We start from the raw sequence: 12,638 nt of genomic DNA, 5'->3' as shown, positions 1-12,638 counted from the left end.
ACATGCTCATACCAGCATAGTTTTTTTCCTTCTGAGCCACCACTTCCCTCTCTTGCTTCCTCAAACTGACCGACGTGCTGCAGGAGAGGAAGAATCTACTGATCCTGTACCAGCTACACAATCTCACGGGAGCCCCGTGCAAAACCATGCGGGAGTTCGCAGTGTCCACCCGGGCAGTGCTGCCCCGCAGAACAACTCTTCTGAGTACTATATACTAAGAATTATATATATTATATTCTCACATCAAGTAGTTTATTTTTTAAGAAGAAGATGACACACCAAACAGAGCCTCAACAACTTTGAAAGACCTTTTTTTTTTTGTATAAACAGCAGCTACAAGCCCTAGGTGTAATTGTACCTCGAATGCATAAACATATTTTAGAGGCATTGTCATTCATGTCATGTTCAGGGATACAGCTGGGTAACAGCAGACCTAGAACAGGTGCAAGTGGACCTAAAGCAGTTTTTGCTCACAAATGCAACAACAGTAATGCCAACAATCAGGATGCCTCGATAAGCTGTGGATCCTGGGTGCGAGAATTCTCCTGGTACAAGTTTTGCAACTCAGAGCCATTCCTAAAACAAACAATCTCCTTTCAAAGCGGTAATCCTGGGAAAGCAACCTGGTCCCAACCCTTAAATAGAGATGTGAGTGGCTTCTTCATTCACAGGGAATCCTACCAATGCTCTCATTTGACAGACTGCTGTAAGCCATTGCCAGTGGATAACTGTGACACCCAGAGCGTGCTAACACGAGAACACTGCCGCATACAGTAAATATTTCTGAAGGACTCAATGTAAGCAGGATGCCAGACAGACCTACTAATGCCCAGAAGATCATATTTGGTCATATAGCTAGTCCTTCCGAGGGAGTCAGGATTCGCAGGCAGGAGCATCTGCCCTCCTCGGTTCTGAGACTGGCAGAGCACCCTTGGGGCTCCTCTCTTCTCCCTCTAAGTTTTGTTGACTAGTCCAGACCTACCACCCTGAAAACCCAAACTGTCCCTGCAGTTTGCAGACTGCAGAGATACTCCCCATCACACTGCTCCCTGTCTCTCTGGCCAGACACTGAGTTGTAGGGGAACATAAACCACCCATCCCGTAACTCTACCCCGATGGCAGCAGCTGTCCCCGTCAGGAGCCGCTGGGCGATGCCCACAGGGACCGGCTCCAGCTGTCCCTCCGTGGAGAGCACGGCCCAGTGAAACAAGCCAACTCCAGGTCCTCCCTGGGCTGCTGTGGCCTCCAGAGAACAACCCCATGTCACAGCACAGCCTGCCCTGCGTTTCCCGGTTCGCTCCGATGGCAGCAAGGTGAGCGGGGCAGGAACCCAGCCCTGCCACCCCACATGAAGCTCTGCAATCACTGCTGGCCTCTGACAGCCAAACCAGAGCAAGTGACCTCTAATTCCTCGGGATACGCTCCCAGGAGTTTATCTCCAGCAGTGGGCACAAGGCCCAACCCAGCAGTTCACAAGGGAGAGGAGAGGAGAGGAGAGGAGAGGAGAGGAGAGGAGAGGAGAGGAGAGGAGAGGAGAGGAGAGGAGAGGAGAGGAGAGGAGAGGAGAGGAGAGGAGTAGGAGAGGAGAGGAGAGGAGAGCAGAGCAGAGGAGAGGAGAGGAGAGGAGAGGAGAGGAGAGGAGAGGAGAGGAGAGGAGAGGAGAGGAGAGGAGAGGAGAGGAGAGGAGAGGAGAGGAGAGGAGAGGAGAGGAGAGGAGAGGAGAGGAGAGGAGAGGAGAGGAGAGGAGAGGAGAGGAGAGGAGGTGAAGATTCTCGCTCTTCTTCCCTCCCTCAAAGACATCACCCCCGAAGATGAGCAGCCGTTTGTTACCTCCACCATCAGGGCCAAACAACGCTACCACCCCTCCTGCAACTCCAGATCCTTTTTTCATATCATTTTCCCCTCTACCAGCAAGTTTCCACCTTTTCCCACCAGTCTGTTGCCCACTTTAACATGCTCAACTAAACCTGTTTGCATGGGTCACACTGCAAATGAAAATGATGCCGAGATGCAAAACGAAAACTGGACCTGCAAAGAACCAAACCAACCTAGAGTTATTCTTGTGATGTGAATTATTTCAGTGACCAGTTTATGCTGCAGCCCCATTAACAGCAACACAGTTACAGCGGAGGAAAGTAAACCACAGCTGGGGCGAGGAAACAACAAGTGCGAGGAAATGGTGGGTGGACGCTGGTCCCAGTGGGGGACTTGAGCCACATCCAGAGCTCTGACAAAGTGACCTTAGCGTGATACATCCAAAGCCGCATTCATGGCAGTTGAGCAAAGAAATTGAATGAGTGTGCTAAAACACGGGCTATTGCTAACCATTTACAGTGCTGAAGGTAGTGCTGTTTGCAGCACCTGTACAGCTCTCTGCTGAGTAGCAACAGAGCCTAGTGACTAACTAGCAACTGCTAACTAGCGACTGCTAACCAGTGACTGCTAACTAGTGACAGGGAAAAGAACGTGGAAGGACAGGAGTGGGACAAAGCGAAGGAAGTGCAAGCTGAGAACCTCTGCCTGCCTTGCTCAGCATCAGCTGAATACCAGTTTTCTGCTGGTTTGTTCAGCAACAGACAGGCCTGTTCTTACTAATTTTAGCCCCTGCCTAATTTAAAACTACAGACACGCTATTCTTGTGGTGGTGTTTTTTTTTTCCTCTTTTTGACAGGTTGTAAACTGCCAGATGCACTCCCCATGTGGCTGAGAAATTGCTGTTGTCCAAGGGGAGGTGGGAAACCTTTGTTAGAAATCAGCAGGTAAAAAATGGCACATTAAAACATGCTATTAAAACTAAGAGCAAGTCTTGGAGGCAGACCAGCCTGCCCGTGCTGGGCTGAGGAGGGGAGTGCGGCCTCTGGTGCGGCTGCATTCCAGGCTGGAGGACGCACTTTCCTCAGACCTCGCACCCCCACAGAATCACAGAATGTCAGGGGTTGGAAGGGACCTCGAAAGCTCATCCAGTCCAATCCCCCTGCCGGAGCAGGAACACCCAGATGAGGTTACACAGGAAGGTGTCCAGGCGGGTTTGAATGTCTCCAGAGAAGGAGACTCCACAACCTCCCTGGGCAGCCTGGTCCAGTGTCTGTCACCCTTACTGAGAAGAAGTTTCTTCTCAAATTTAAGTGGAACCTCCTGTGTTCCAGTTTGAACCCATTACCCCTTGTCCTATCATTGGTTGTCACCGAGAAGAGCCCGGCTCCATCCTCGTGACACTCACCCTTTATATATTTATAAACATTAATGAGGTCACCCCTCAGTCTCCTCTTCTCCAAGCTAAAGAGCCCCAGCTCCCTCAGCCTTTCCTCACACGGGAGATGCTCCACTCCCTTCAGCATCTTTGTTGCCCTGCGCTGGACTCTCTCCAGCAGTTCCCTGTCCTTTTGGAACTGTTTACAAGCCTTTGCTCCTCTTTCCCCAAAGTAAACCTGCACCCAGATCCCCCCAAGCACCTTGTCCTGCCCCTGCTCCCCCCTCGCACACAGACCCACGGCCCACCTCCCGCAGAGGCGAGCGGCAGATGAAGGGCTGGGCCTGCCCGCGGCGGGCGGCAATGCAAAAAAGCAGTGAAGTGGGGAAACACTTGAGAGAGGAAGTGAGGGGGTGGAGGGAAAAGCCTGGAGTGAACAACAACAACAAAAAAAATCAACAAATAGCACATTGAGACTTGAACACTGAGTGCCCAGCATGGGTGAAAGGACACCAAGTTTACAAAGCACTATGCAAATGCACTTATTCTGTGCAAACACACCTAATGCCCACAAGGTAACAGGAGGTGCACCAGTACTGAGAATAAAGAGGAGGCTCAAAATAAAAAGTGTAATGGCAGCACTGGTAGCTCCTGTGAGGGCGAGCAGGGAAGGCATCAGACCATAGATTATGGCCTTGTTCTGGACATGCATCTTTGGACCCCAACAAACCATCCAGTCAAGGCCCAAACAGGCAGGTGGTGGCTCACTAAGCATGGACACAGAACTCAGCAGTTATTAATAGACTGCACGCCCCTGCATGTTTTAATTTAGTACTTTCAAGTAAAGTGTGTTAAAGATAATATCTTTTTTTTATAAAAAGGAACTGTTATTTCTAGAGCAATCAAACCGGAAGCCCAGCTCTGCTGTCCGTTTCTGACAGAGCAGTAGTTCCTCAGTTAGGATTTCTCCTTGTCAGATGCAGCAGTGCAGGAGCCTAGGAACACAATTTCCAGTTTTTCAGCCTATTATTTGTGCATTCTCAATCCGTAAAACCTTCTTTCCTTTCCTAGCCTTGTGGAGCAAGATTGGCAGCACTGTTTTCAGTAACAAAACACAAAAGATCGTGTTGGTTTTCTTTTCCTTAAAGGACAACAAGCTTGACTTAGAGGGGCTGTACTAGAATCACAGAATCACAGAATGTCAGGGATTGGAAGGGACCTCGAAAGCTCATTCACTCCAATCCCCCTGCTGGAGCAGGAACACCCAGATGAGGTTACACAGGAAGGTGTCCAGACAGGTTTGAATGTCTGCAGAGTAGGAGACTCCACAACCCCCCTGGGCAGCCTGTTCCAGTGTCTGTCACCCTCACTGAGAAGAAGTTGCTTCTCAAATTTAAGTGGAACCTTTTGTGTTCCATTTGTACCCATTACCCCTTGTCCTATCATTGGTTGTCACCGAGAAGAGAAAGAAAGAAGAAACCTGCTGGTTTTGCCCTCTGAGAATCAGCCCACGAAGCCTCAGCTCACACTGGTGAGAAGTTACTCCGACACGTCACTCCTCTAACCACTCGCCCAGTGAGTCGGTTGTGTCCAAGTCGCTGCCACAGAGAAGGGGAATGAGCACGAACAGGTAAACGGCTCTTACGACACGCACAGAAAATTGCCCAGTTCTGGTCGCATCTCATTGTCCTTCCCACACGTTTCAGACCAGCCGGTTCCGCAGGGATCGCCCGCAGAAGAGGTTCACTTCCACACAGAGTAAGACCGCCCGTGCTGCTTTCATTTTAAAAAGAATAACAAAAGTGGCCTGACAGTTGTCTGCATATTATTCCTCAAATTTGGCAGCGGAGGAGCCCGAACGCACACGCTTGGCGTGACACGGCTCCCTGCGAGGAGCTCTTGGAAAGCAGGCAGCGCCGCCGTGCCACGGGTTACAGTGATTGCTGCTGACAGGTTCTTCATGGTATCACAACAAATTAGGTCACAGATTAGATTTTCATAGCACAGATTACAACTAGTGTCTATATTTTGTTTCTTAAATAGAGAGGGTTGTGCCCAGGAGGTTTGACCTCAAGACCGAGAGCCAGGCAGATGTGGGGGAGGTTTCCTAATTCTGCTTGAGACAAAGATTGTCTCAGCAAGACTCAGACAGAATTCCTAGTTTTCTGCTGTAGTTGGAGGATTTGGTTTTTCTTTTTCCTTTTTGTTTCTTTTTTTTTTTCCTTTCTATCCTGCAAAGCTTTGAGAAATAAAGAGTTTGTCCACTAGATACCCTGGAGTAGATCTCAGAGCAGATATCAAACCCAGCATTTTATAAAAATTGCATTTTGATGATAGAAAAGCAGTTTGAACCATGTAAAATAACTACCAGGAATGGAAACCAAAGCTACCTATTAGACTTATCCCATGTAATACCACAAGGTCACACATATACTCAGTTTGAGCATCTCTGGTGGAGAAGGATCTTAAGGAAATAAATAATTGTGTGCAGTATTCACAATCCAGCAAAACCAAGCAAACAAAAAAATACACACAAAAAAAACACGGGGCGGGGGGGAGTTTTAAAATGTATCCAGCAAGGACAGTAATAGAACTCAGGCACCAAAATCAAATCCACACTGTATCGAGCTCCACACAGAGCAGTGCAGAACAAAGGTTTCCAACAGCTGAGTAACTGCAGACACCATGCAAAGTGCTTTCCAGCCTCTGCAAGACACAGCCCGACTGCAGAGTTGCAATCCCGCTCCAGCAGCTGCATTCCCGTAGACACCAGCCCTGCGCTCCCGCCACCTCCTCTCGGGATGCACAGCGCCCGGGAGCCTGATTCAGCTCCTGGTGGAACCGTCCAGGTCTGGATGAGGGCCGTGGTTCAGCAGATAAGCGAGCTCACAGCCATGGTAAGCACTAAAGGAAAACCTACACCAGATGATTAGGGAGATAGATCTTGGGCTGAGCTAACCTCAGGGACAAGCCTTTCTAAGTCAGGGTTGGAGAGCGCTGCAGGAATGACCTTCAGCTTACAGAAACAGTCCTGATATACCCACGATGGGATCACACTCCTGCATCTGCTTTGTTTGGGCAGCCAAGAGACACACACCGGCTCTCAGCTGAGCCTCTGGAGTATGTATTTAGTAACAGAATCATAGAATAGGTTGGGCTGGAAGGGACCTTCAAAGCTCATCCAGTCCAACCCCTGCCATGAGCAGGGACATCTTCACCCAGATCAGGTTGCTCAGAGCCTTGTCCAGCCTGGCCTGGGATGTCTCCAGGGATGGGGCATCCACCACCTCTCTGGGCAACCTGGGCCAGTGTTTCACTGCCCTCATAGTAAGAAATTTCTTCTTCATGTCCAGCCTGAATCTCCCCTCCTTTAGTTTAAAACCATTACCTTTGTCCTGTCACAACAGGCCCTGCTAAAATTCTGTCCCCATCTTTCTTACTGGCCCCTTTTAAGTTCTTCAAGGCCACAATAAGGCCTCCCCAGAGCCTGCTCTTCTCCAGGCTGAACACCCCAACTCTCTCAGTCTGTTCTCACAGCAGAGCTGTTCCAGCCTCTGATCATTTGGTGGCCTCCTCTGGACCCTCTCCAACAGCTCCATGTCTGTCCTGTGCTGAGGGCTCCACAGTTTAATGCCAGTCAGCCAGAGCAGGGCAGTTCATACCTACAGATGAACCAACCTGTGGTCTCTAACCAAGCTCTGGAGGCTGTTTGCAGGCAGAGGACACTGTCTCTCTGCCTGTTCCCAGTGAAGCAGGAGCACACGATGCTGTGCCTGTCCCCCATTTGCAGGTCTGGACGGGCCAGGGCTCCGTTCCCTCCATTCTGCCTCAGACAAGCCTGTCCAGCCCCATCCAGATGCCACCGTGACCGGCCTGAATCACCGCAGCAGTGACTCCAGCTCTAAAGCGATCTCACCCTCCACTTCAGCAAAAGTTTTTAACAGGAAACAAGCTTTTACTTTCAAAATGCTCTCGGCCTTGTTCTTCTCCAACAAGCACAGGAAGTATCTCAGTCAAACACCAGTCTTTACTCTTGTGAGCCACTATTAATCCTCTGATAGCTTTGAATAAAACGAAACAGCAGGTAAGAGCGGCCGTGCTCTCCCACACTCTACAGGAAGCATTAAGCTTTTAACTACCTTCAGCGCATCAGCTTCTTCCTGTGCTCTTACCGGGCACACTCACATTTAGAGGCACAGAACAAGGCCTAATTATTTTTTCCTCAAGCCTGAGCTGTGCCATGCAGATTATTGAAAATCCATCGCACATGCTCCTTGCTGAGCAGTCTGAACTATCGATCTCTGTTAGAGCAACGGATGGTCTAGACTTCATTGGAAAGCGTTTTTAAAAGTCCGGTTGGTGTGACTGTTCCTGCTGGATCCTGAGCACATCGCAGTGTCCCTGCAGAGCGGCCTCAGACCTGCCTGGAAACGCTGGGGGTGCTTCTCCTGCCGAGCCGTGGAGGAGACGGCGCCACAGACTTCTGGTGTGCCCTGAGAACGCAACTGGTGACAGAACTGTTGGAAAATGCCCCAACGAGGCCTCTCGGTCTGATCAGCGAGCAGGAGCAGAGCAGGTTGGAACTGCCGCCTGCAGCAGCAGCCGCAGAGCATCCAGCTGCACGGGCTGCGGGTCCCTGCCGAGCGGGAACGCAGCAGCAGCCAAGTGCTGCCTCTCACTAAGGCAAGACGACCCTGAGCAGCTTTTCCATGCGGAGCTGAGCACCAAAACAACCCCGGGTGCCTGTCTGCACCCAGGAGGGTCCCTCAGAGCTCACATGGGCACCCTGGATGCTCCCCCAGCTCCTCGCAGCAGCGGCACTGGCATCCTCGACATCAAACCGGCAGCAGCCTGCAGCAGGCTTGGCTTAGTCAAGCACTGAAACAAAGACGACGTTGCACTTCCGACAAAATCCCACATCTCTTCAAAACACTTGTCAGTTAGGGGTGCAGACTTGGGGTTTGCTTTTTTTGAGTGAATAAAAGGGCCTCTCTACTGTTTCAGTCACACACCGAATAAGCAGTACACCCCTCAGGGCCTTCCATGTCACGTATATTAAAGAATGATTATTAGGCATAAGGGTTCATTTTCAAATGGCAAAAGGGTAACGCCCCTCCAGATCATAAAGCCAGTTAACCTTCATGGTTTAGGGGTTGCTCTGTGCTATTTCCTTTCTGTTTCACCACTAATCCTTTTGAAACGCTACAACTTGCTTAAGAGAGGGGTAGTTTTCACACACAGTCATGATCACGACGACACCGCCGTCCCTGCCCAGACAAGGAAGTCCCAGGTCCCCCAAAGCAGAAGTTCTCTCGCCTCCTCGCCGGCCAGTCCTGTGCATTTCTGGCTGCTGCACTGAACTTTCAGATGTTTAGCCAGTTGCAGGTGCAAGATTTACATGAACCATGACGACTGAAAAGTCTGCACCCTGGCGCCTGTCCGAGCACCAAGGGACAGCCAAACGCAACACAGCCAGTGCAAGAGGCAGCCCGGTAACATCGCCACCCCCGCTGCCAGCGCAGGGCAGCCAGCAGCAGCACGCACCGCGCACAGGACACGGTCCCAGCCCCTGGCTTCCCGCTGGAGCCACCACCCCAGCTACCGCTGCCGGGCTTCAACCTGGCAGGTGCTGGAGATCGGGCTGGCTGGTGCGAGGGCTGTTACAGCGATCCCTGGATCCGTCACCCGCACACCCTGGTGCCAGAGGGTCTCCTGTCACCCCTGTGCCCCTCGCAGACACAGCGAGGCCATCGGCACCTGCTGGCTCGGGCGGCCTCTCAGCCCCCGCGCACCGGGGGAAACTGAGGCGGCGGCTCCGGCCTTGGGGACGCACCGGGGCTCGCTCCCGCCTGCCCGTGCTGCCGGGGCCGGCTCTGCCCGCGGCCTCACAGGCGGCCCGGCGCTGCGGGCAGAGCCCGGGAAGGGGCCGGGCAGGGGCCGAGCACCCTCCGCCGTTCCCGCGGGACTGCGCCTTCCCGCCCCGGGGGGCCAGCGGGGCGACCCTTTCCCCGGCCCCTGCCCGGCTCCCCTCAGGCGATCTCCCGTTCTCCTCAGGCGACATCCCCCCGGCCCGGTTCCCCTCAGCCGCCGCCCCGCTCCCCTCAGCCGCCGACCCAGGGGGGCGCCCGCCGGCAGCCGCCACCGCCCCGCTTCCCCGAGCCGCGCCCCCCCCGCTCCGCTCCGCTCCGCTCCGCCCGCGGGGCCCGCAGGCAGCCTTGCCGTACCTGAGCGGCGGGGCGGCCCGCGGGGCGCAGCCGGGCTGGCCGGGCTTTCCGGGTTGCCGGGCGGCGGCGTCACGGGCACAGGTTGGCTGCCGGCGGCGGGCGCGGTGCCGCATCGCTATAAAAGGAAGCGGCGCGGGGGGAGGGACAGGCGGCTCCGGCACCTTCGCCGCGCCCGGGCCCGCTCTCCGGTGTCCGCCCCGGGCAGCTCCGCGGGGCAGGTGGCGCTCGGGTGGGAGCCCCTGCCCTCTGCGTGTCCCCTGCAGGCGCCGGGGGTGGGATGGGGAGCAGCTCGGAGCCCTTTGCTTCCACCCCCAGCCCGGGAAGGGGGTTCAGTGGCTGCGGCCCAGGGGTGAGGAGGGACCCTTGTGAGGAGCCAGCGGTGTCCCGGGCTGAGGGGACCCTTCCTCGCACACCAGGGCAGGTTCGGACAGACAGGCTGCTCTGGGCAGGCGTGCGCCAAGCAGGTTAGACACGAGGAAGAAATGTTTTACAATGAGGGTGGTGAAACACTGGCCCAGGTTGCCCAGAGAGGTGGTAGATGCCCCATCCCTGGAGACATCCCAGGCCAGGCTGGATGGGGCTCTGAGCAACCTGATCTGGGTGAAGATGCCCCTGCTCATTGCAGGGGGTTGGACTGGATGAGCTTTGAAGGTCCCTTCCAACCCAAACTATTCCATGATTCTATGCAACAAAGCAGAGCATGAGCGAGGCTTTGCAGAAATAGGAAGGTACCAGCAAGATGCAGGAGTACCTTGCAAACTTTAAAAGCATGTGGACCAAACCCAGCCACCTGCAACAGCCTCCTGGCTGCAGATCCCACTGGAGCATGGCCCGGGTGAGCAGGAGCCTTGGGCTGCTGGTGACACCCGGGGAAGGACAATGCAGGTGACAGTCCTGGGGCTGTTGGCAACTCCGAAGCGCTGGCTCCTGCTAGTCTGAGCCTGGTTATCTGGCCTGGCAGAGAAAGCACTTTGGTGAGACATTGCCTTTTATACTGATCCTCCCAAACTAAAGAAAAAACTCATCCAAGCTGAATTTTTCCTTCAAACCCAGACAGCTCCTTCAATCTGGAGATGCACTCAGACACTGCAGCAGTTGTGACGTCTCTGAGGCACCCTGCTCGGCTTCTCCTCCGTCTCATGTTGACAACTGACAGCATCTTGGTGGCAGGAGGAGCGAGGGTCCCCCCAGGACACGGGGTCCCCATCCCTGTCTGCCCAGTAGGAAGCTCTTCCTCCAGCAACAGATGTTGTTGTTCTCCCGCATCATCAATCCCTTTCAGGAAGGGACAGGATTAGATGGAGGTAAATTGTCTTAAGATAATGTCTCCAAATGGCATTTTGCTGCCGGGCTTTACGGTCAGTTGCTGGCGGGGAGCTGCCATGCTCCAGCCAGCTCTGCAGCCTCAGAGGCCCTGCACCATGGCATGGGTCTCACTGTGGTGGCCACAATGGCTACAAGTCCCGTCTTACACCCAAAGCAGATGGAGACATGGGCAGCGGTGAGGTCAGGACACCAAGAAGTCACGCCGGTAATGAGAGCTCTATGCAGACGTACTGCACTCTGTGCCTTATTTTATATTCCACCAGGCAAGCAGTTCAAGGCAGGATGAGAGGAAACGGCCTCAAGTTGCGCCCGGGAAGGTTCAGATTGGATATGAGGAAAAACTTCTTCACAGAAGGGGTTGTGAAACAGTGGAACAGGCTGCCCAGGGAAGTGGTGGTCACCATCCCCGGAGGTGTTTAAAAGATGTATAGATAAGGTTCTTAGGGACATGGTTTGGTGCTAGAGTTAGGTTGTGGCTGGACTCGATTAGCTTAACAATCTCTTCCAACCAAGATGATTCTATGATCACGGGCAGACTGAGTACTTGCCCTACAGAGAGGGAGGTGATGACCCCCAGGAGACCCCGGTCTAAATAAACACCACCAGGGGCCACATTTTGCACACAAAACATCCAGGCAGAACACTGCCGTGGGCAAGTGAGAGGAACAAAATTCTGCTCTCAAGGGTTTTGAAGCAGAGAGGGTTTTTTTTCCATCAGCAAATTTAATATTTTCTTTTTCATCTAAACTTTCACTGTATCCCAGCAGGGACAGGAGAACAGAAGGAGCTTTTCTGCTGGACCCAGCAGCATCTTAATCAGGCTTGGTGGGAACACAGGTGCTGAGTAAAAGGACAATAGTGAGCCAAATCCATTCCTGAGCAAGGCAACTCTTCCAGACCTGCTCCAAAGAGGTAATGAGGATGCCAGAACCATGTCTAAGGGGGACCTGGGCCCTGCTGCTGGGGCAGCAGCACCTCCTTCCTTACAGCCAAATGCTCCTGCTCTCTGGATCCTGGGCACAGACTCTGCTGCTGCGGCAGGTTCTTAGTGCTGTCCCCTGCCCTCCCTCCATCAGTAGTGTTTGCCAAGATCTTGTTGCTTCTTCTGGACAAGGGACCTTCACTTCTTCACATCACTCGAATCTCTGCATTACCTTGAGCTTTGAGGCGAGTATATGAACCACTGCCTAGAGTTATTGAGGCAGAGCTACAGCTCTGAACTAAAAACCATAAAAGTGAATATGAAGTGAACAAAGGCTAGGACACATGGCTCTGTCAGTCTAGAGCCATGGATGGGATGGCTTGCAGTACGGAAGGTGATTACAGGCACTAAAATCTTTACTAATTTGAAGAAATGATGTCTACTTTCCTCTTTGAGCTGTCTTTGAAGCAGTGTGTGACTACTGGTGTCACTAGGTCACTAAGGAAAGCTGCAGGCTCCAACACAAAACTACCACAAAACACCACTGAACAGCTGCTGACCTCTTCTGTACATGTCCAGCTCAAGAGGTGACTTGTCTGTCTTGTCTGATGTTCAGGAGCACATTTCAATTCTTTTTGATGAGTTTTAGATTTTTATTTAGACACTAAACTCCAGCTCAGAGGTGTGTTGACACGACCGTAGCAGGGATATGGGAGCAGGGAGAGATGAAAAACATTTCTGAACTAGGCTTGAGAGCAGCTTCAGACATAAGCTACTACCTGCTACTCCTTACTCTTGTCAGTTTACAGGCAGATGTAGTAAGTTCTTCCTGTAGAATTCCCTGGGAAAGAGACTGGGGAAATTGATTAGTTACTAAAACCCCAACAATGAAACCAGGTCTAAGGCAGGTACTCTGGAGCAATCTAGTTGGAGTGTTCAGGGGTGATTCATTTACACAATGGGACTGTGAGAGAAA

General features: G+C 52.8%; 1 protein-coding gene across 4 annotated transcripts in view; it reads right to left on the bottom strand.

Annotated features, from left to right (window-relative positions):
• CYRIB (CYFIP related Rac1 interactor B) overlaps window positions 1–9,541 on the bottom strand; it is a 99,916-nt gene extending 90,375 nt beyond the window's left edge. For 3 of the 4 annotated variants that reach the window (XM_065831433.2, XM_071803793.1, XM_065831435.2), the window contains exon 1: window positions 9,415–9,541. The gene's annotated coding sequence lies outside the window, so the exon portion shown is untranslated. The remainder of the gene's footprint in view (window positions 1–9,414) is intronic. The other variant, XM_065831432.2, reaches the window with a different exon arrangement.
• Between the last annotated feature and the right edge of the window lie 3,097 nt (window positions 9,542–12,638).

Source organism: Patagioenas fasciata, chromosome 2, assembly GCF_037038585.1.
Source record: "Patagioenas fasciata isolate bPatFas1 chromosome 2, bPatFas1.hap1, whole genome shotgun sequence".
Lineage (NCBI taxonomy): Eukaryota > Metazoa > Chordata > Aves > Columbiformes > Columbidae > Patagioenas > Patagioenas fasciata.
This window is presented reverse-complemented; position numbering and strand designations above follow the sequence as displayed.